Below are 20,030 nucleotides of genomic sequence, written 5' to 3' on the forward strand. Positions count from 1 at the left end.
AAGGAGGAAACAGAAGTAGTTATTAAAGTATATTTAATTATTATGATTCATTTTATCTATTTATACAGTGAAATTAACATGTTTCAATAACTATATTTAAACGCTTTCCTTTTTAGTGAATATTTTTGTTGTCTTTATACATTCCTTGACTAAAGATCCTTTATAGCATACAGATATCTGGAAAACTGTTGCCTGATGTTTAGAAGTCTTTGATGTCTTGATGAGGATGGGAAACATATACTTATGGGGAACATAAGTGAGCTCTCAGGAGATTTCTGGTCAAAATAACTTTGTGAATACTTCAAGCTTCCCCTTTTCTTCCAAACATGACAAAACTAAAATTTAAAAATACACACACATATATATATTTCACAGATTGTTGCTAATCCCATGAGTATGCTGGTGTTAAGGACTCTAAGTAAGCAGAGACATCATATTTCAACTCCTATGGGGTAAACTATTAAATGGGAAAACTGGGGTATAGGACAAGAACCAGTCACTCAACATGAAAATGGGAGCTGGAATAAGACTCCTTATTTGTGCAAGAAAGGAAACTAAAAAAGCTATGTCCATTTCCAGGAGCTATGTTTTGTGTGTGTGTGTGTGTGTGTGTGTGTGTGTATGTGTGTTTGTAAAGCTGCTTGAAAGAACGAAGAAAGTGAACAAGTCATCCCATACCCTGTCTACCCATTAACTCAATAACTAGATCTAGAATAGCCCTGAGTCATTACAGTATGAAAGTTGGTATAATTCCCGATTCCAGAATGGGGTCTGGGAATCTAAATAGGGGCAAATGTAAAACCACTGGACAAAGATGGAAGAAGAGGTATGGGGGGGAGGGGGTGGTTTCCCAGCTGAGATTTGCGCAAATATTCCAAGTACGTGAGGAAAGCTAACACTAAAAAAAAAAAAAAAAAAAAAAAAAAATTGATCAGCAAAATCAACAACGACAACAAATAGAAGCAATTAAATAAAATGCACACATTAGGGCAATTTCAAAATGACTTTAAAGTTTGTTGAAGATACTAAAAGAGAAAATGGAAAAACATAACATACCTAAAATCATTACAAAATTATGAAACAAAGACAGACAGACTCATACAAGAACTGATGGATATTAAAATCAAATTATAGTTTGTGGGTATTAAAATGCAGTAACTTATATAAAAATAAAACTCCCTACAGCACCATAATCTTCAGACTGAACACAAAGAAAGATATATTGAATAGGAAGGTATACCAAGTAGTTCATCTGGAATGCAGCATAGACTGATAAAGAAATTAAAAATTAGAAAGAGAAATTGAGAGTTATAGAGAATATACTTATGACTCAACCATAGCTAATATGAGAGCACAATGGAGAAGAAGCTTATCTAAAGTGAAAATGCCTAAGAATATTTCTGAATTGAGAATCATCTTAGCCTTCACATTGAAAGTACACACAGACTTCACACAGACTTCTAGAAAGGATAAATGCAGTTAATCCCAGACCACATAGTGATGCTGTAGAACATAGTAAAGAGAAAAATCTTTAAAGGTATCAGAGAGAGAAAAGAAAAATTGACTACAAAGGCATGATAAGTAGTTTGAAAACAAACTTCTCATCAATAAAAAAACAGATGCCAATGGCTTATTATATTCAAAGAACTGAGAGAAAACATACACAAACGTAGATACAGGCACACAATATCATTTTTGAATGTGTCAACTGTTAGACTTCATATTTGATTTGGTTTCTTTAAATAAAAGAAAACATAAACAAAGAAAATAACATGTTAAGAAAAAATAATCCTTACCTATAGTAATATATTATTGAGAAAATAAAATTCTAAAAATCCAATTATCCAGCTGTTAAATCTAGATCCTATTTATAGTTTAGAAATTTCTATTTAGAACCAGCATTATAACTTATTTTCTGTAATTAAAAAAAATAATAGAGTAATCTATTTAAATTATAGTCACATAGGGAAATCAGTCATTAAGTTCCAGTTATTTATTGCTCTATAACAAAACCACTCCAAATTTAGTGGCTTAAAATAACAATTTATTTTGTTCATAATTTAAGGCATACGAATTTGGAAGATGAGTAGTTGGATGATTTGTATCAGAATGTGGTGTCTGTCAGGGCTATTAAGGCTGAAAGTTCTACTTTCAAGACAACCTTTTGCTTACATATCAGATTCCTTGGAGCTCCTTGGATTTATTTTTTTATTTTTTTTACTTTATTATGTTATGTTAATCACCATACATTACATCATTAGTTTTTGATGTAGTGTTCCATGATTCATTGTTTGCGTATAACACCCAGTGTGGAGCTCCTTGGATTTGATCTCTCTCCTATCATGTCATTTCATTCTCCAGGGCCTCTCCAAGTGTCTCGGTTTTTTTATAGCTTTATTAAAGAAGCCAATTAGCACATTCAACTTCCTGCCTGGGTGTCTTCTGTGGGTATATCAGTTCGTTAAAAACAGTATCTATTTTCCATGTTACTACAGACACCAGTTTCACTCAACTTTCCACAAGTACATAGTACAATCAATTTCGTCTAGGCTGAATACAGTTTTCTCACTGTCTTTCCAATCTTCCCTTGCAGGGTTCTTCTTGTTGTCTTGTAATGAGAGCATCCTGCTTCTAGTTAGCAAGCTCCACATGAGCAATTAATAACAAACCACACTGAAATATAATTGTGTAAAAATTTCATTTTGCCCAAATTTTTATGGCAGAGATTTTGGAAGAGTTCATTTAAGTGGCTTATTTTTGGTCTATGTGGTGTTGGTTGAGGTGGTTGGGGATGGAGGTTTCACTTTCAAGATGGCTTTCTTTACTCAAATGTCTGGCACCTTGATGATACTGATTTCTCCATTTCTCTGTCTCTGCACCACCTCCTCTCTCTCTACATGATAGCTCACCCTCCATGAGCCTGAACTTGAAATTTTTCACAACATGGTGGTGCCAGGGTAACTGCACTTCATAAAACTGAATGACTTCCAAGTGCAAAGCTGTAGAAAATTTCAGGCTAGTTAATGTTGACCTATGGAATTGGCACAGTTCCTCTCTATTGTATTCTATTGGTCAATGCAGTTACCAGTCCTACCAAGTTAAAAGGGATTGAGAGATAGACCATCTTTTAATGAGATAGTGACAGTGTTGCATTACAGATAAGCATGTCTGTTAGGAGGTAATGTGATCTTTCTTGGAAAATACAATCTGTCACAATTATCACTCTTTAATATAACTCAAACATGAAAATAATGAAACATTCAGGTAGACAATTGTCTTAGTCTATTAGGGCTACTTTAACAAAATACCACACACTGGGTGGCTTATAAACAACAGAGATTTATTTCTCACAGTTCTGGAGCCTAGAAGTCTGAGGTTGGGGTGCCAGCATGATTGAATTCTGGGGAAGCAGAAGCAGACTCCCCACTGAGCAGGAAACCGGATGTGGGACTTGATCCCAGGACCCTAAGATCATGATCTGAACAGATGGCAGACGCTTAACCAACTGAGCCACCCAGGTGCCCCATAAAGCACTATTATTTTCCTTGAATTACATGATTCCGTTGAATTTAGAAAGAATTAGAGATGAGGCAATGTGGATACTTTAAAAGCAAAATTGATAATCCATTTCACATCATTATTGAAATAATAATTCTGTGAATGAGATTTTACATTATTATTGGAATAATTCATTAGGTTTACCCAATTTAAAAGGATAGCAGACAGCTTTCATAGTTGGAAGATGCTCTTTATGGAATAAATGGTTATCAACATTAAGATGCGGCATTAATGGTAGATAGAAGATTTCTTACACTTGGAGTTAAGTTTTCTACATGTTTGACCTTTTTCGTTCAATTTTATAATACAGAAATATTATTTCAGCTTGTTTGGTTTCACTTTATCATTGATCATAGCCATAATATATCATCATATTGTGAAGTCACAGCGACCAATTAACATTATAGGGCTACTTTCTTACGTGCCCATTAAAATTTTGTTTCATATTCAGTGTTTTGTGGATGCAGTTATTTAATTATATTTCCACTTAAGATTTATTCATTTTATTTATTATATGCCATTATTGGAAAAAATCCACCTTATGAAATATAAAAGTAAGCAAACAATCATTAAAAATCCTCTAAAATCTCAGTTGAAATGGTTCTAATAAAATGGATAAAAACAAGTATATTCAATTTAATTTTCTAGGCACTGCTGTGTTCCAGGTAACTCACCAAGGGAATGTGGTGATTTAATTGTCTGGATGGCACAGCAAGAGATCCTCTGAAGTTAAATTGAAGTTGGCTCTGTAGTATCTTGCTTCTGTTTCAGAAAAATACACACTTTCTTGGATACTCAGCATGATATCCAGTAAGCATAGATGTGAGAGGCTAACAAAGAAGAAATGCTGTTATTTATTATTCACTACTCCCCTGGGGTCCCTTGACACTTGGAGTTAACATACTTCCATAGAAATATTTAACTGTCATTGGTTCATTCCAGGTAAAACCAAATCAGACAATGTACATGTCAAGAAAAACACCATTAAAAGCTTGAATTTTTATCAATTTAAATCCTTTTTTTGTTGTTTAATGGCTAAACAAAGGCTTTATGAATAATTCCAATGTTCATCGAAAAGATATTAGAATTTATCTCCCAAAATCTGTACAATCAATTCTCAAATTTCCATAGGCACATTATTCACCTTTAGTAAAACAAATGTTCTTGATTGCAACTTGTTTGCTTTGTTAACACTTTTTCACTCTTTATTTACAAATACTTTGAAAAGATTCTAAGACCAAGAAGAAAGGAAAACACCTACTTAACCCCATGATCTGCAAAAGATGTGAGGAAATCAGTGTTCTATGGGTATGAGCTTAAGAGAGTAAGAGAGCATTTTTTGGTCCTCCCAGGCAGATTCTGTACCCATCTTTTTTTCTGGAAGGGGGGAGTCTGTGATCATATATAGCATTTTAATTTTCACTCTCATTACTGAAAAGAAAATATATTTTTATGTTGGCTGCTGTACTAGTTTTTTCTTTTTTTTTAAGATTTTATTTATTTATTTGACAGAGAGAGAATGAGAGAGAAAGCACATGAGAGGGGGAGGGTCAGAGGGAGAAGCAGACTCCCTGCCGAGCAGGGAGCCCGATGCGGGACTCAGTCCAGGGACTCCAGGATCATGACCTGAGCCGAAGGCAGTCGCTTAACCAACTGAGCCACCCAGGCGCCCTGTACTAGTTTTTTCTTGTGATATACCAAATTACCACAAACTTAGGGGATTAAAACAATACCCTAATTATCATGGGTCAGGAGTCCAGGCAAAGCTTAGCTGTGTTAAAGAGAAACCAGAGCTGGATAGTAGTTAAAGCAATAAAAATAGATTCTACTCAGGACTATTGAATAGGGGAAAAGATAACTCATGGTAGAACTGGACTCAATTCCAAATGCAGCATGAACAAGTGGGGATTTATACCAAGGAGCAGGTGGAGGTCAGTGGATGGAAAATTACTAAGAGGTAACATCAAGGGGAAGGAGAAATTCTGGCTAAACCAACTTGACATGATTCTTATTGCAGGCAGGCTAAGTGATCAGATACTAAGGGTCAGGGGATAAAAAATTTGATCAGATATTGAAGGTGATCAGATATCAAGAGTAAAGAATCTTGCTGGGATGCCTGGATGGCTCAGTTGGTTAAGCATCTGATTCTTGATTTTGGCTCAGGTCATGATCTCAGGATCTTGAGATCAAACCCTGCAGCAGGCTCTGTGCTGGGCATAGAGCCTGCTTAATATTCTCTCTCTCCCTGTCCCTCTGTCCCTCCAACCCCTGCCCCCCCCCCCCAAACACCCCCCCCCCTTCCCAAAAAAAAAAAAAAAAAAAGACTGAGGAATCTTGCTAAACTGACTTAGCAGGGCTTCTGCTGAAATTAAGCTATGCAAAAATGGACATGGAAGTCTAATTGGTCAAGGCCTAGTTGAGAAGAGGGTTGAGAAGAATCTGACTAAAGTTTGGCCAAGGAGGGCATCTTGTCAGCAGGATCCTCTGCTTATAGTTTTATTTTGAGGCTGCCATAAAGGTTTCAGCCAGACTGAATTTTCATCAGAGTTTCCATTAGGGAAAAAAAAAAAAAAATCATTTCCAAACTCCTTCAGATTACTGGTGGAATTTATTTCCTTGTGGCTATCGAACTCATGGTGGCTCACTTGTTTGAGGCCAGGAAGAGAGTGAGTCTCTGACTTCAAGGAAGACACTAGTCCTTCTTTTAAGGGCTTTAACCTGATTAAGTCAGGACCAGTCAGGATAATGTCTCTTTTGAGAAACTCAAAATCAAGTGATTTGAGACCTTAATTGTATCTGCAAAATTCCTTCATCTTTGCCATATTCTTTTGGCTGGCAGCAAGTCATGACGGCTGTGATCCCACTCAAGAGGAAGGGGTTATACAGTCATTGGAGATTGGGGGTTACTGTAGGCTGTGTCCACTATAGCTATTTTAGGAGAGACTGCATCATAGGCAGAAGGAATCCTGACTATGAATGTTCATAAGAGTCATTTTCTTCTATGGAAAACCTATAAGTTTTAGTACTATCAAAAATTGTAATGATAAGGTAAGGAAATAGTCATGATGGGCAGTATGATACACGTTCATCTTTGCTTATAATTACACATTTAACAAATATGTATAGGTATAATTAATGAATAAGGGGCATTAACTATGTTTTTGCCTGATTTTTTTTAGTAATAAGAATATTAATGATAATACTTTCTACATCAGAACATAGATTTCAAAATAACAGCATTGATCACAATGACATCAATAAAAATCAAGAAATTTAGTTCCATTACCTCACCCATTATTATAGAATATGGCAAATGTGAAGCAGCCTAGCTTTTCTTTTCTCCCACTACTTCCCACCACCCACATTTACTGTACTCCAACTGATCTCCTCCTTCATCTGTGTCCCTTGTTTGGCGATTTCTCTATTTTACTGACAGTATTGCATCCACACAGAACGCTATATTATTCTGTCCATTTGTCCAAACCCTACCTCTTCTTCAAGGCCAACTTTTAAAGCAAGTTACCATAGGACACCATTTTTGGAGAACCTCCTGCCAATAGAAATGTCTCCCTTTTCTGAAGTCTCATTATTCTCTTTTAGAGTATCACCTTAATGCTTACAACTTTACTTTTTTTAAAAGTTTTATTTATTTATTTGTCAGAGAGGGAGAGAGAGGACATGGACAGATCAGCAGGCAGAGGGAGAAGCAAGCTCCCCACTGAGCAAGGAGCCCAATCCAGAGCTTGATCCCAGCACCCTGGATCATGACCTGAGCCAAAGGCAGATGCTTAACCAACTGAGCCACCGAGGTGCCCCCAACTTTACTTTTAATAGAGTTGTTTGCATTTGCATGAGAGAATGTAACATGTTTCATAGCAGTCCTGAGACTTATTAAGCACTCAATGACTTACAAATTTATAAATATATATATATAAAAGGTATATATATATATATATATATATATATATATACACGCATTTTTTTTTATGGCATCTATCACATTGCCTTATACAACCCTAAGTTAAGGGATAAAATATGCTTGTTTTTTAATATTTAATAGTAATGCACAGTAATGCACAATATTTTAAATTAGGACACTTTATTAATATGTAAATGTATTCTAAAATAAATTTTGTAATAAGGTGAACATGGACAAACTATATTACTAGCTGTTCTTCAAAATAATAGAGTAAAAGGTATAATGTAATTTTGGATGTTAATCATAGGCAAGTCAATAATATTTTCTCCCATTTCTGGCTCACACTGATTTATCATTGCTCCTTTACAGTCTGTAATAACATTCAAATTTAATTATTTTATTTTCTTTAAATTTAACTTGAGCTTTTTTGAAATATTTTTAAGGTACCTTTTCCTATTTTCTTCCTGACAGTATGTGTGTATGAAGAGTATGATGACTCCAATCAAGGAATTTTGTATATGTGTCTTCATATTAGGTTTTGCTCAATATTTGTACATTTATTTTTTACTTTTATTCAATTTTTCTTTTATACTTCTAATGAGAGGATTGCCTTTTGATATTTTAGGCTGTTATAATCTGGTACTTTTTTCATCATTATCTCCTGGATATTTGTTTTCTTTCAAAGCCCCAAATTCAGTAGGTAAAAAAAAAAAAAAAAAAAAATATATATATATATATATATATATATATATATATATATATATATATATATATATGGCAATCCTCTGTGTGTATGTGTGTAAAATCTATTTTGACCTTTCTCACTTTCATATCAGCCAATAGAACTTCCAGGCATATATTCACATTCCAAGTGGCAAAGTTTACTTTCCTTATCTTCCATTAGACCTTTCCCAAGCCATATGATATTAACCTCGATAGCACTTTAAAATCGCCACTTTTAGATGATTTCTCTCTGCTGATATTTTTTGCCCATTTGACTTTTATATTAGTCTTCCCAAAAGCACAGATTTCAGATTTCTGTCTATAACTTGCCACCTAAGGGAATTTTCTACTGTTATTTCTATTGTTGCTGTTCTTACATATCACTCCAAAAGGAGGAAAGTGACAGATATTTTTTTTCTGCCAACCCAGTGTTTACTCTGATTCAACTAGTTTTTTTCCTAACACTAATATTTTTACCCAAATGTGCCTTTGAATAAAAAATTATTTACCCCTTTTTAAATTCACTTTTCCTGGTTCACAATTTATCCCATTCCTCTTAACCTTTAACTTTCATTCATTATATAATTCTCATATCTCCCAGTACTTTCTCATAATTTAACATACTTTTGCAGATCTCCATACATCATTCCAGTTGTTTTCTTCGTTGTTTGATTATCTTTGCCTCTTATTCTCAGTTTCCTCTTATTCTCGTATTTTCTTTTGCTCATATCAAATCTGGAAGAGACAGCCAACTATAAAATACCAAGATGTCAGTTTGCTTCATCAGGCAACATCTGCCAAGTTTCCTTATATCTAAAAAATTGCTAACAATTTTTCTTTGCATATATGGCATTCATTTTGTGTTCAAAATACAGTCTTCTCTGGGGTAGACCATTCTTTTGGGATCCTTATTCTAGTAAACCCTGAGATACCATATTTCTGTAGTGCAGTAACACAATCATGCCGTGATAAATATTTTTTTCTCATGGGACCAGGGGCTTATTCATAATAAAACTTTGTTTTTTAATGGAAGTCTGGATTCAGAATACTAATAATTAAATCCACACTGTAATGAATAATATAAGGTATTAATTATAAAGTAATCTCACGTAAAAACACTTCTTTTAAAAAAATACTGTCACAGTTGTCCAGACTTGAAAGTAAATGCAGGATGATCATCAAATCTACGTTCATCATAGGCAAGGTCCTTTGAATTTATGAGAAAGTTATGTAATATAAATATTCATTCAATTATTTGCTGATTTAATAGAAATCCCCTACTCTCATGTAGCTATCATTTCTCCACAGATGATGAAAATAAACAAATAAAAAAGTGACTAAATAAATATGTGAAAGTGTAGTGAGCTAAATGGTCTTAAGAAATATGGAGAAATATAAAGAAAGGGAGAGGGTGTGATGTTTCAACAATGAGGATCAGGTATATGGTACTTTACACTTTTAAATAGGTTGTTCACTGAGAATGTGAAGCTTTAGCAAAGACTTAGAGCAAATGTGGGGGAATGCATGAGGATATTTTTGGATACCATGTCCGAAGCAGAGGAATAAACAAGTAAAAGAGCCCTAAAGTGGGATTAGGTGTTCAACAAACTGCAAGGAGGCCAGTGTGTGGACAGCAGAATGAACAAGGGAGAGTAAGTAGGAGATGAGATCAGATGGATAATGCTGGCCTGATAAGCTAAGTCCTTGTACATTGTTATAAGTACTTTAGGCTTAACTGTAAGTGAAACTTGAAGTCATTGCAGGTTTCAGTAGGGAAAAGACATCATTTAACTTCATTTATTTCAGAATTTTTGTTGTAGAAGGCAATATACTATAGAAAACTACGCAAAACACGAACAATGAGAAATATATGACATGTAATTGATCTATTGTACTGCAAACATCTATGTAAACAGACTTTTGCCAGATTCCCCAGAGCCAATGACTGCCTTTTGAATTAAAATCTCCTTCTTGCACTTTGAGTAATTATTATCTTGACTTTTATGGTAATCATCTCCTTGCTTTATAGGTATACTAAATAGGTGCATGTCTCTAAGCATTATAATGAACCTGTTTTGAAATTTGTGTAAGTGGGAATGAAACACTCTTCATTGATTTATGCCAATTTCCTTAACTCAGCATTTTAAAGAAATTCTCCCATCTCATGTAGAAATACATAGATGTAATTAGTTCATTTACATTGCTCTATAAATTAGGTTTCATAATTATTTTTTCTACTTTTGATAGATATTTTTAAGGCTTCCAGCTTGGGAATATTATGAACAATGCTGCTATCAGCAATTACGCATATGTATCTTGGATTACATAGCACATATTTTTACTAGCTAATACCTAGGGGTGGAATTGAGGATCCACAGGGTATGTAGTTTTACCTTTATGGTTATCGACCAACTATTTTACAAAGTGATTTTTAATTACATTCTCACATTTATCTGGCATGTCTTTTGCAAAATTTTCTTCCAATGTGTCTTGTCTTCTCAAGAAGACTTTTTATTATATATATATATATATATCATATATATATATAATATATATATTATAGTGTTTCTAATATTTTGTTGAGGATTTTTACATCTATGTTCACGAGAAATACTGGTTTGTAGTTTTCTTTTCTTAAAATGTCTGTGCCTGGTTTTGGTAACACGGTGACACTGCCTCATAGAATAAATTAGAAAGTATTCCCTTTGTTTCTATCCTCAGAAAGAGATGTAGAGAATTGCTATAATTTCTCCCTTAAATGTTTGGTAAAATATTCATCAGTAATCAGTCTGGGCCTTGTGTTTTCTGTTTTGGAAGTTTTAAAATAATTGATTTAATTTATTTAATAGGTATACGTTTATTCAGTGTGTCTGTTTCTTCTTATGTGAGTTTTGACAAATTGTGTCTTTCAAAGAATTCTAAGTTAACAAATTTGTGGGTATAGAGTTGTTCATTTTATTATTATTATTATTCTTTTAATATTTATGATCTGTAGTTATAGCCCCTCTTCCATTTATGAATTTAATAAGTTGTATCCTATCTCTTTTTTCTTAGTCTGGCTAGAGGCTTGCTGGTTTTGTTGATCTTTCAAAAAAAAAAAAAAAAAAAAGAATGGCTTTTTTTATTCATTTTTTTTCTATTAGATCCCTCCTTGGAATTTAATTGATTTCTGCTCCAATTCTTTTTTATTTATTTTTTCCTCTTTTCTTTTGCTTACTTTGGATTTGTTGGTTTTTCCTAGTTTCATTTTATGGGAACTTCAAGTATTGATTTTAGATCTTATTGGTTTCCTTTTTCTTTTTTAGAAGGGGGGAGGGCAGAGGGAGAAGGAGAGAGAGAGAGAGAATCTTAAGCAGGCTCCCCACCCAGGGCTGAGCTGAAATCAAGAGTCAGATACTTAACCGACTGAGCCACCCAGGCACCCTGATTTGTCTTGTTTTCTAATAATGAATTCAATGCTATAAATTTCCCTCTAAGCACTGTTTTCATTGTATCCTACAAATTTTGATAAGCTGTGTTTTCTTTTGTTTTAGTTCAAAATATTTTTGAATTTCTATTGAGATTACTTCTTTGCTGTATTATGTATTTATTTATTTTTAAGATTTTTATTAATTTTTAAAATTTTAATTCTAATATAGCTTAACATACAGTGTTATATTTTTTTCAGGTGTAAAATAGAGTGATTCAACACATCTATACATTACTCAGTGCTCATCATGATAAGTGTACTCTTAATCTGCATCACCTATTTCACCCATTCACCCACCCACCTCCCCTCTGGTAACTATCACTTTTTTCTCTATGGTTAAGAATATGTTTCTTGCTTTTTCTCACTCTCTTTTTTCCTTCTCTTTGTTCTGTTTCTTAAATTCCACATATGACTAATATCGTATGGTGTTTGTCTTTCTCTGACTGACTTATTTTACTTATTTCATTATACTCTCTAACTTCATCCATGTTGTTGCAAATGGCAAGATTTCATTCCTTTTTATGGTTGAATAATATTCCATTGTATACATATAACACATTTTCTTTATCCATTCATCTATTGATGGACAAGGACTGTTTCCATAATTTGGCTATTGTAATAATGCTGCTATAAACACAGGGGTGCAGGTATCCCTTTGAATTTGTGTTTTTGTATTTTTTGGATAAATACCCAATAGTGTGATTGCTGGATCGTAGGGTAGTTATATTTTTAATTTTTTTAAATATTTTATTTATTTATTTGAGAGAGACAGAGAGAGTGTGTGCAAGCACAAGAGAGGGAGGGGCAGAGGGAGAAGCAGACTCCCTACTGAGCAGGGAGCAGGGCTCAATCCCAGGACCCCGGGATCATGACCTGAGCCAAAGGCAGATGCTTAACTGACTGAGCCACCAAGGCACCCCTCTATTTCTAACTTTTTGAGGAAACTCCATACTTTTTTCTACAGTGGGTGCACCAGTTTGTATTCCCACCAACTGTGCAAGTCAGTTCCTTTTTCTCCACATCCTCCCCAACACTTGCTGTTTCTTGTGTTTTTGATTTTAGCCACTCTGATAGGTGTGAGGTGATATCTCATTGTAGTTTTGATTTGCATTTCCCTCATGATCAGTGATGTTAAGCATCTTTTCATGTGTTTGTTGGCCATCTGTATGTCTTTTTTGGAGAAATGTCTATTTGTGTCTTCTGACCATTTTTTAATTGGATTTTTTGTGGGGTTTTTTTGGCTATTGAGTTTTATAAGTTCTATATATTTTGGATACTAACCCTTTATTGGATATGTCATTGGCAAATATCTTCTCCCATTTAGTAGGTTGCCTTTCAGTTTTGATGACTGTTTCCCTTGCTGTGCAGAAGCTTTTTATTTTGATGTAGTCCCAATAGTTTATTTTTGCTTTTATTTCCCTTGCCTCAGGAGATATACCTAGAAAAATGTTGCTACAGTTGATGTCAAAGAGGTTATTGCCTGTGTTCCCTTCTAGGATTTTTATGGTTTCAGGTCTTTAATCTACTTTGAGTGTATTTTTGCATGTGGTGTAAAAAGGTGGTCCAGTTCCATTCTTTTGCATGTTGCTGTCCAGTTTTTCTAATACCATTTGTTGACGAGTCTCTCTTTTTCTCATTGTATATTCTTTCCTCCTTTTGTCAAAAATTAATTGACCATCTAATTGTGGATTTATTTTGGGATTTTCTATTTTTTTTCTATTGATCTATGTGTCTATTTTTGTGCCAGTACCAAACTGTTCTGATCACTTCAGTTTTGTAATGTAACTTGGATTCTGGAATTGTGATACTTTATTTTGTTTTTCTTTATCAAGATTGTTTTGGCTATTTGGGGTCTTTTGTGTTTCCATAAAATTTTTAGGATTGTTTATTCTAGTCCTATGAAAAATGCTGTTGGTATTTTGATAGGGAATGCATTAAATGCATAGATTGCTTTGGGTAGTATAGACATTTTAACAATATTTGTTCTTCCAACACATGAGCATGGAATGTCTTTCAATTATTTTGTGTCAACTTCAATTTCTTTTATCAATGTTTTATAGTTTTCAGAGCACAGGTCATTCACCTCTTTGGTTAAGTTTATTCCTATGTATTTCATTGTTTTGGGTGCATTTTTAAATGGGGTTGTTTTCTTAATTTCCCTTTCTGTTGCTTCATTATTAGTGTATAGAAATGCAACAGATTCCTATACATTGATTTTTATATCCTATGACTTTACTGAATTCATTTATCAGTTCTAGTATTTTTTTGGTGGAGCCTTTAGTGTTTTCTATATATAGTAGCATGTCATATTGACTGCTATATTATTTAGAAGAGAGTTGTTTAATCTTTAAATATTTGGGGATTTTTCAGTTATCTTTCTGAAATTGATGTAACTCCTTTGTGATCTGAGAGTAGATGTATGATTTTTATTTTTAAAAATTATCTAAGATATGTTTTAGGTTATTACTGATTTTTGTTTGCTGAGTCTGTCCATTTCTGAGAGAAGGTTGTTGAAATCACCAACAATGACAGTGGATTCATCTATTTCTCCTTGCAGTTCTATCAGTTTTTACCTTACATAGGTAAGGTACATACATACCATACCTTACAAAGTTTAGACATTTTTTTAGACACATACACTTCAAATATTCTTATGTCTTCTTGGATTATTCACTTCTTTATTATTACATAATTTCCTTCTTTATTGCTGATAACTTATCTTGCTTTGAAGTCTGCTCTGTCTGAAGAGCTACTCCTACTCTCTTTTGACTAGTGTTAACATAGTATATTTTTTGTCCATCCATTTACTTTTGATCCAGATGGTCCATATATTTAAAGTGAGTTTTTGGAGTCAACATATACTTTAGTCTTTTTTTTTTATCCACTCTGACAAACTCTGCTGTTTAATTGGTGTGTTTAGATTGTTGACATCCAAAGTGATTATTGATATATCTACCATATCCATTGCTCTTTTCTATTTGTTTTTGTTTCTTTTTATGTGTTCCATGTTTTTGTCATGGTATTAAATGAGCATCTTATGTAATTTCATTTTCTTTCCTTTCTTAGCATATCAGTTATACTTCCTTTTTTTACTTTTTTTTTAATTGACCTAGAATTTGCACTATATCTGTACAACTAATTCAAGTCCACTTTCAAATAACACTGTACCAATACACAGGTAGTGTAATTTATAACAAAATAACCTTAATTCCTCCCTCTTATCTCTCATATCATTGCTGTCATTCATCTTACTTATATATATGTGTATATAACCAAATATACATACATAAGATATATGCATAAGCATACATAGTCAAGTACGTTATTAATATTACTTTGAGCAAACTATCACTTAGCTCAATAAAAAATAAGAAAAATAAAACTTTTTATTTTACCTTTGCTTATTCCTTCTTTGATACTTTCTTACTGTATGTAGATCCAAGTTTCTGACCTATATTATTCCCTTCTATCTTACTGAAAATGAATTCCTTCAATTTTTGTCTGAGAATATCTCTCTCTCTTTTTTTTTTTTTCTCTTTTACTTTTGAAGGATAACTTCTCAGGTAAAATTTCTAGATTTGTGGGGGTTCATTTTTGTTTTGTTTTGTTTTGCTCTCAACACTTTAGATATTTCATTCCATTCTCTTCTTGTTTGCATGATATCTGAAACATCAGATGAATTCTTATCTTTATTCCTCCATAAATAATATTGATTTTTTTTCAGCCCCTTAGCTTCTTTCAGGATTTTTTTCTTTATCTTTGATTTTCTGTAGTTTGAAGATAATGTGCTTAGCTATAGTTTCTTTTGTTTTGTTTTGTTTTGGTTTTTTTGTGAGGGAGCATTTTTCTTACTTAGTGATCTATGGGCTTCCTGAATCTGTGGTTCGGTGTCTGATATTAATTTGGGAGAAATGTTCAGTAATTATTATTTCAAATATTTCTTTTGTTCTTTTGCCCTTTCTTCTTCTAGTATTTCTATTATGTGTATGTTATACCTTTTGTAGTTGTCCCACAGTTTTTGAATTTTCTTTTCTGTGTTCTTTAGTCTATTTGTTTTCTGTTTTTCACAGTTGTTATTGACATATCCTCTAGCTCAGAGATTCTTTCCTCAATTGTGTCCAGACTACTAATAAGCCCATCAAAGGCCTATTTTAGGGGCGCCTGGGTGGCTCAGTCATTAAGCATCTGCCTCCGGCTTGGGTCATGATCCCAGGGTCCTGAGATCGAGCCCTGCATCGGGCTCCGTGCTTGGCAGGAAGCCTGCTTCTCCCTCTCCTACTCCCCCTGCTTGTGTTCCCTCTCTCCCTGTCTCTCTCTCTCTGTCAAATAAATAGATAAAATCTTATAAAAAAAGGCCTATTTCATTTCTGTTATAGTGTTTTTTTGTTTTAAAATTTCTAGCACTTCTCTTGGTTCTTTCTAGGATTTCCATCTCTCTGCTTACATTGCTCATCTGTTCTTGTATGCTATCTACTTTATCCATCAGAGTCCTTAGCATATTAATCATAATTGTTTTAACTTCTTGGTCTGTTAATTCCAACAGCCTTACCATGACTGATTATGACACTTGCTCTGTGCCTTTAAGTTGTGGTGCTTTTTGTTTGTTTGTTTTTGCTTTTTGTTATGCATTGTGATTTTTTCTTGATATCTGGACATGATGTCCTGGGTGAAAGTAACAGTTATAAGTAGGTCTTTATTAATGTGACAGTGAGCAGTGGGGGAGAAGAATCATTCTATAGTCCTATGATTAGGTCTTAGTCTTTAGTGAGCCTATTCCTCTGGATTGTGAACTTCACAAGAGTTCCTCAGATTTTTCTCACCACTTAGGTCGGACAGGATGGCTAGAAGGGGCTGAAGTTGTATATTCCCATTCCTCCATGTGGAAGGTTGGGGCCAGCTGGAGTTGAGTAACAATTCCCCACTCGTGGGTCAGTTAGGCTCTGATAATATCTATCCTGATGTTAGGATTTAGTTAACTAGTTTCACCTGAGGGCAGGCCTTGTTAAGAACAGAGTGTTCTGGTTTATTTTAAAATGACTCTTCTTTCCCTTTTCTTGTTGGAAGCAAGAGTGAATTTTTCTCTAATATTTACAATGAGAACCTCATCAAACTCCTGGGGGTAAAAATTATGAAAATGTGCCACCCCCCTTCGTACCATGACTGGGTCCTCCTGGAGTTTTTAACTCTCAGAATTATCCATACCAAGCCTTCAGAAATTAGTCAATTATAATTCAAATTTTCCTACCTAGGTACTGGTCCCAAAGGCAGTTTCTACTCACGAGTCTCTGATCTGATGAGTCATGACTCCCTGTATTCATCTGTGTGTCTTTGCAATCCCGGGAGTAGCAGTTTGCCCTGTGTCCTCCATTTTCTTACAGATTCAGGAAAACTTTTTGATATTTTATTCTGTTTATCTGTTATTTGTTGTTAGGGCAGGCTAGTGACTTCTAAGCTCCTTCCATGAAGAATTGGAAACCAGTCTTTTTTCTTCTCCTCCTCTTCCCATAAATGTAATGGCTCAAACCACCCAACTGTATTCTTTTACAGTTCTATAACTCACACATGTGATACTGGTCTCACTGGGCTAAATTCAAAGTGTTGCAGGGACTGCCTTCCTTTCTGGGGTATCTAGAAGAGAATCTGTTTTCTGGCTTATTTACTTGATGGCAGAATTTAGTTTCTTGTGATTATAGGACTGAGAGTTGTTCTTAGCTTCTAGATACTACCTGCAATCCTTGGTTCCATCTTTAAAAGGTAGCAATATTGAGTTGAATCCCTCAGACTGAATTTCACCTACCTCTTCTTTTATGGTCACATTTCTCTCTTTTGCCATTTTATTTTTTTTTCCTATTTGTATGGGTCAGTGATTAGATTTGGCCCACCCAGATAATTGAGGATAGCCTCCTTATTATATTAGGCCAACCCAGATAATCCAGGATAATTTTCCTGTTTTAAGGTTCTTAACCTTAATCATAACTGCAAAATGCCTTTTACCATATAAAATAATATATTCGCAGTCCCTGGGAGTTAAAGCATGGAAATCTTTAGGGGAACATTGTTCTGTCTTCTGCATTGCCTAAATTACTATAACATTATAGTTAAGTCTAGAAATCTGGTAGAGTTAGTTCTTCCATTTTTTTATTCTTAGAAAGATCTTTCTTATTCTTAAATCTTGGAATAAGCTTGTTTAGTTCCACAAAAAATTATGCTGATCTTTTGATTGGGATTATATTGAATCTATAGATCAATTTTAGAATTGGTGTTTTACACTTTGAGACATAATCATAAGCATAGATTTTTCTTCACAATTATTTGTCTTTTCCAGTTTTTTGTTTGTTTTAGAGTTTCTTTAATCACTCTAAACAAAGTTTCTACTTGTCCTTAAGGATTATGTTTTGCTTGATTTATTCCTCAGGATTTCATATATTTTTTATTTTATTGTACAAGATATTTTTCAATAAATGGATTTTAACTCTGATTTCATCCTGCAGATCTGTATACTCTCATTAAAAATTACTGTTATTCCAGTTGAAAAACCCTCTGTTCTTAGTCCATTCATATACAGCTTTACCTAACCTATTTGGGGATTTTACTGTCTTTAGCACTAACTAGGTTAATGGCTCAATGTCATTGCCTTGCATGAGTATTTACCCAAATTATGTCTCTAGTTTCCTGAAATCAGGAATGCAGTATCTTCAAGATGATTTCAGTGACAGGTTTATATACTAAGAATATCACTCAATGGCTACAATTTAATGAGTAAATTATAAGTAAGAGTGTCAATGATGAAAAATGTGACATCATCATCACTGGCACTACCCTGATGTAGGTAATGATGAAGTAATGTCATTCATTTTAAATTTTATTTATTTATTTAGGCTGGGTACAGTATGATGGTATAAAACAAGGGAGGGGCCCCTGACCCCCTCCCTTCTTCAAGGGGTCTGGGATGGAAACTGGGTAGAGGTTGGGAGATTGTCAGTGTGTTGGGGGATGAGTTGTGGCAAGGACTCCCCAGCAGCTGAAGGTCTCTCTCTTCCTCTTCCTCTCTCTGGGGCTGGTGGTCCAGGGACCTCTTACTCCTTGGAGGCCATGTGGACCAAAAGGTCCACCACCCAGTTGCTATAGCCAAATTCATTGTCACACCGGGAAATGAGCTTGATAAAGTGGTCATCAAGAGCAATGTCAGCCCCAGCATAGAAGGTGGAAGAGTGGGTGTCACTGTTAAAATCACAGGAGACAACCTGGTCCTCAATGTAGCCCAGCATGCCCTGGAGCGGGCCTTCTGATGCCTGCTTCACCACTTTCTTGATGTCATCATATTTGGCAGCTTTCTTTAGGCAGCAGGTCAGATCCATGACTGACACATTGGGGATAGGGACAGAAAGGCCATGCCAGTAAGCTTCCCATTCAGCTCAGGGATGATCTTGCCTATAGCCTTGGTGGTGGCGGTAGAAGCAGGATTGATGTTCTGTGTGGCCCCTCAGCCATCACACCACAACTTCCCAGAAGCGGTGTCCATGGTCTTTTGGGTGGTAGTGATGACATGGACTGTGGTCATGAGTCCCTCCACAATGCCAAAGTTGTCATAGATGACGTTGGCTGGAGGGGCCAAGCAGTTGGTGGTGCAGGAAGCATTGCTGACAATCTTGAGGGAGTTGTCATACTTCTCATGGTTCACACTCATCACAAACATGGGGGCATCAGCAGAAGGGGCAGACATGATGACCCTCTTGGGCTTACCCTTCTAGTGAGCCCTAGCCATCTCCATGCTGGTGAAGACCCTAGTGGATTCAACATCATATTCAGCACCAGTATCACCCCATTTGATTTGGCTGGATCTTGCTCCTGGAAGATGCAGAGGGTTTTCCATTGATGACAGATTTCCCCTTTTCAGCCTTGACTGTGTGGTTGAATTTGCCATTGGTGGAATCATACTGGAATGTGTAGACCATGTAGTTCAGGTCAATGAAGGGATCATTGATGGTGACAGTGTCCATTTTGCCAGAGTTAAAAGCAGCTCTGGTGACTAGGAGCCCAGTACGGCCAAATCTGTTTACTCCGATCTTCACCATCATGTCTCAGGGATGTGGCTGGCACTGCACCAGAAGATGCAGCTGTCTGTCAAACAGGGAGGAACAGAAAGCCTCATTTTAAATTTTAATTAATACTCCAGTCTCTAATCATTACATTTCTGTCTAAAATAATTAATATCTTTCTAAATAATGACTGTTCAAATGCTTTCAAAATTTTCATTGCAAATACAGTAAAATCTATTTTCTTAAGTTTGTCATTTAAGATTAAGAAAATATATGGCTTTAAACAATTCTCTCAGTTTTCTTTTACCAACTTTTTCTTACC

General features: G+C 34.8%; 1 pseudogene; it reads right to left on the bottom strand.

Moving 5' to 3' along the window:
- Positions 1-18,745: 18,745 nt before the first annotated feature.
- On the bottom strand, positions 18,746-19,744 carry LOC116627980 (annotated as a pseudogene).
- Between the last annotated feature and the right edge of the window lie 286 nt (positions 19,745-20,030).

Source organism: Phoca vitulina, unplaced genomic scaffold (genome assembly GCF_004348235.1).
Source record: "Phoca vitulina isolate PV1807 unplaced genomic scaffold, GSC_HSeal_1.0 scaffold3, whole genome shotgun sequence".
NCBI classification, from domain to species: Eukaryota; Metazoa; Chordata; class Mammalia; order Carnivora; family Phocidae; genus Phoca; species Phoca vitulina.